Here is a 5,215-nt window from a genome sequence, read left to right on the forward strand (position 1 = left end):
AAGCTCTACACAGGGATCTGGACAGGCTGGATCGATGGGCTAAGACCAACCATAGAGGTTCCACAAGGCCAAGTGTCAGGTCCTGCACTTCAGTCACAACAACCCCATGCAGCGCTACAGCCTTGGAGCAGAGCAGGATGTGGGGGTGTTTGTCAACAGCCAGGTGAACGTGAGCCAGCAGTGCCCACGTGGCCCAGGAGGCCAACGGTATCCTGGCTTGTACCAGGAATGGTCCAGCAGAACCAGGGAAGCAATTGTCTCCCTCTACTCGGACCTGGTGAGGTCGCACCTCAAATACTGTGTGCACCTTGGCATCTCTCACTACAGGAAAGACATTGAGGTGCTGGAGTGTCTCCAAAGAAGCGTAATAAAGCTGGTGAAGGGGCAGGAGTGGCTGAGGGAGCTGGGGTTATTCAGTCTGGAGGAGGCTCGGGGGAGACCTTATCACTCTCTACAACTACCCAAAAGGAGGCTGTAGTGAGGTGGGGGTCAATCCCTTCTCCAGAATAACTGCTTCAGATAGAACAAGAGGAAATGGCCTCAAATTGCACCAGTGGAGGTTCAGGTTAGATATTAGGAAGAATTTCTAGATTGAAAGAGTGGTGAAGCACTGGAACAGGCTTCCCAGGGAAGTAGAGCAGTCACCATTCCTGACAGCGTCCAAGAAACATGCAGATGAGGCACTTAGGGATGTAGTTTAGCAGGCAGGGTGTTGAGGGGCTTGCGGTTGGACTCGATGATCTCAAAAGTCTATTCCAACCATAATGATTCTACAATTCTAACAGTGCTTGGCTCTATTGACTTTGCTAAGCTTCTGAGAAGCCTTGGGTCCATCTTTCCCAGGAATGAAGGACAGCAAGAAATTAAGCTGGCCTCTCCAGGACAGGTTGAAACTATGTGCATAAAACGAGGTTCAGGACAAAATACCTTTCTTTGTTCCTTTCCCTGCTTGGGGAATATGAGAATTCTCTACCTCCAGGTCTGAATATTTCAGGTACATAACTGAGAAGGTCTCATGGTCACATGTATGACAACCTTAGCCTTAGGGCTTGTGAGCTTCTTTTCACAAAGAAATAAAGAATGGATCATAACACACTTGCAGCAAATTTGATGAAGACCCATAGGCCTAAAAGCATCTGCTAGCAGATTCATCTTCACAGCATGGAACATAACAGCTTTATCAGGCCATATATACAACTGCTTGTTTGAGAAAAAAAAAAAAAAAAAAAAGAGAGAGAGAGAGAGAGAGAGAGAGAGAGAGAGAAAATAAATCTCTATTAGGAAATATGTCTGCAAATGTTTTTCTTGTTTACTGGGAGATTTACTAGGCTAGGTAGGAGAACTGCAGATCCTATTCCAGTAATGCTGTAAAGTGTGGCAGGAATGATCTGGCCACACGTGAGAAACCCCCATGCACAGTGAAGCCTGCGCCCTTCGATGCCGAGTCCAGTCCTGAGGGACTTCTTCACACGTGTAGCTTTCTAGCTGTCTTCCTTCCCCATCCCACACAGTCTGTACATCCTGAAGACCTCTTTTAAAATTTGATAGATCCCATTTAAAAAATGAAATTTGCTTTCACCCGCCTTCCCCTCACAGCACTTTCCCAGATCATTCCAAACAGGACATTTTTAGTTAAAGCTGTACATATTCAATGGCTGTTTGTATCTATATGTGTTATGAAGGCTAAACTATTCATTAATCATTTTTTTGCAGCTCTACTATGTTATTTCCCCCATTAGCATTCGAGCATTAACATTGCTTTCCTTAGTGCTCACAGCATATGAAGAATTCTCTTGGCAGAAAGTAAAGAGGCTCCCTTCATTAGTTACCCTTGCCAAATTCCATCTCACAAATACAAGCGTTGCACTAAGTAATTGAAAGGAGAATAATACTATATGAATATTGTCATACCTGTAAGAAAAGACAAATGAACAGATTAAAGTTCTACTTCATATGTACGCTCTTTAAAACCACTGATGATTGAAAACATTTAGTAGGTCATTTTTTTGTAAAGCAGCTCTTAAAAATCTTCTATAATTCATCAAATATACCGTTTAGTGGAAAGCACATTGATTATCATAAGCATAACATATACTTTAACAGGAGAAGTAGTGCAGGATTTCTGTTATCTAGATTAGTTCTGCAGGTTTTCCAGGGAGACCACCAGAAGATACCTTGTGACCTTCAGAAGATATTTGGTGACCTTCAAAAAATGTGTGAGTACATTGAGCAAAGCCATAGGATTTCAAAATACACTGTCTTTTCACACTAACTTTTCACTGACTGAAAATACACTCTGAAATCTCTATATCTAGGCTAACTTCTGTGATAGGTACCAGCTTAGCAGAGATGTCTGCTATCAGCAGCCCTCTCATACTAGATTCCCTAGGAAATGCAATAACAACTTTGGCGTCACGTAGAGCTTCTTCACCCAGTTTTCCCAAACTATTCACATGATTTACAAGCTGAAGGTTTGGTGATTCTTTTTTGTTTTGTTTGTTTTTGTTTTGCCTTTTTTTTTTTCCCCTTGGGTCAGTATTTCCTCTTGGGTCAGGAGCATAATCACAATAACATCTGTGGTGTTCAAGATTTGGCTACAGCTTACATAGCACATTGTAATGTGGTGTATTTGACCACACTCAATACTTTTGTATATCTTTCAGAGCCAGTACATTCCATGCAGCAGATTTGTCATGTTGTTTGGTTAAACACTCTTGCAATGGTGCCTCTTGGCTTTTTTTNTTTTTTTTTTTTTTTTTTTTTTTTGATTTTCAGTTTTGGTAGCCTGAGTCACTGGCAGGAAACAGAAATCCTATTTGATAAGAATGTGTCATGAAAACTGGTTATCATCTATCCTTCTGGATCTCCTGGCTGTGTTGAGGGGGTGATAAAATTGCTGTTTTCAGACCACCACTGGCAGATGTGAAAAAGGACAGCAAGCACCGGCTGTGTGTGGAACAAGCTGGGGAAAGATCCCTGCTCATCCATTCCACCCCATGAGCAGCAGTAATGAATTAGCAGGCACTGCACCTCTGTGTTCCTGATTGACTCAGGCTTTTCCTCTTGGCCCATACCAGCCCATTCCAAGTGGAGCTTCCCACCTGCATTGACAGCAAACATTACAAAGATAATTTTCTTGCTTGATGGGTACTGATTCACTGCTGACGCAAGAAGTGAGAGACTTGGAAGTTGCTTTCAGAACAGGTCTTGCTCAGCAGCACAGTAAGCTTAGATTGGGTGGATTTCCTGCACAAAGCTTGTCCTTGAAATTTTGGCTGCCTCAGTCTCCAGAGGAAGCTTCCCTCCTTTCATACAAAGCATTCAAATTCCACTGGACAGTTTACAAGGCATTAGTCATCCTGCTATGAAAAAATTGGTGATATTTATTTTGGCATCCAATTCCCTTTTCTGTTTGTGGCCACTTTACCCTGAAACTGGATCTCTTTCAATGGACATATGAATGAATCATGTTACGCATGATGTCTAATCCTTCTAGTGAATAATTTTTTAATGGCCTGCCATTTTTTAATGCCAACCAAGCTGTTACCATCATTAATAAAACTAGGCAACTATGCCTTGCCTCCTTAAAGTGCACGCAGTTCACAAATTGCAATGCAGCTCTGAAAAGCAATTGCTCAACCATCAAAATTATCTTCTCTCGAGCTACTAGAAAGATAAATAAAGCTCTGTTTAGTGCAGGATGGCAGAGGTGATGGTGCTAGTTCAGACCTTCTTCCTCCTCATATCTTCTTCACTGTCTGTCATTTCTGTCTTTCTTTGCTTATCTATATTCTTATCTTCCCCTTGTTTTAGGATTTTAAAACAATGATGACTTTATCTCTCTATAGATACAACTGTGAAATATATATATATTTTAAAAAAGCTTCTAAGATTGAGAAAACAAAACAAAAAAACAGTCCATAGTTTTTTATGATCAATCTTTGCTCCTCTCAATTTGTTCCCTTCTCCTCCAGTGCTTCCTGCTCCTTAACATTTCATGCAGAACTGACCCTACTGATGAGGTGGTGCAGAGCATAACGTACACTGCCATGCTCAAATCTAACTCACAAGCCAGAAATTTCAGTCCTGTCTAGGAATGGTGTTTGCAAGGTACAAGGGCAAAATTAATGTGCTGTGATACCATCCAGCTGATGGTGGTCACAGTCTGTATTAAACCCGCTCCTAACACAGTGCTTTGTGTGTGTTAAGGCAGGACTGTTTCATTAGAAGAACTGTGTCAATTAATTTGCTAGTGTCCACTGCAGTGTGTTGTGCTGAAGTAAGGCATTATTGCACAAGGAAATAATTTTACAAGCACTTAGGTGACTAAGGGTCATTAACTCTGAGAAAGGCCAGTTTCAGAAAATGGTGCTCAGCTGCTGGAGCCTGGATGCAAGCGAGGCATTTTGCAGAGCAAAGGGAATTTCCCTCTGCCTCTCCCTGCTGTTTCCCAAAATTCCTGCCTTTCAAGCTATTGCACTTACTGATTGAATTCCAATACTCTTTATTCTAATGTAAACGAAGAATGGCTTCATTTGAATTGCTCCAAATATTTTTTTTTTTTGTGTAACTGGGGTCAGAATCTGCCTTCTTCTCTGCGTGGGTTGTGATGGGGCAGTAGGGAACACCTCAGCATGGCAAATTACTCAAAGCACCTCCATGTTGCGGATACTTAAACCCCATCCTTCCTTTGTGCAGCACATCCCACAGGTGGGATTGCAGGGGCAGCGGGGCCGCCTCCGAAGCGCAGCCTTCCCGGAGCTCCCATTAACCTCGGTGTAAGTTTGCACTCTCCATTTCACACTGGTGCACCCGGGCACCAACCACCCCGCTGCCAACCTGCACGAGGGCGACGCAAACCTGCCGGGAAGCCCATCTGCAAATGCGCTGCACTGGGTATTTTAATATAAATTTACACACAGATAGCAAAGGAGTTCAGGTAACTCCACGGGTTTTGGGTAGCGTCAGGTAACCCTCACGACCGCATGACAAAATTTTATTTCTTTCCTTCAACTCCTGCCCCGATTTGGCCTTTGCAATGACGCTTATTTTCTATTATTTTTCGAAGAGACTGGCAATTGCAGACAGGTCTGTCAGTACACCCGGCTGCCGGGGTACAGCCCGCGGCCCGGCTTTCCCGCTGGCGGTTCTGCCGCCCTCGCCGGCCGCGGCCGCCGGCGCAGACAGCCCCGGGGGAGCCGGGCCGCGGCCGCCG

This window comes from Nothoprocta perdicaria, unplaced genomic scaffold, assembly GCF_003342845.1.
Source record: "Nothoprocta perdicaria isolate Ctin4 unplaced genomic scaffold, notPer1 scaffold_131, whole genome shotgun sequence".
Classification (NCBI taxonomy): domain Eukaryota; kingdom Metazoa; phylum Chordata; class Aves; order Tinamiformes; family Tinamidae; genus Nothoprocta; species Nothoprocta perdicaria.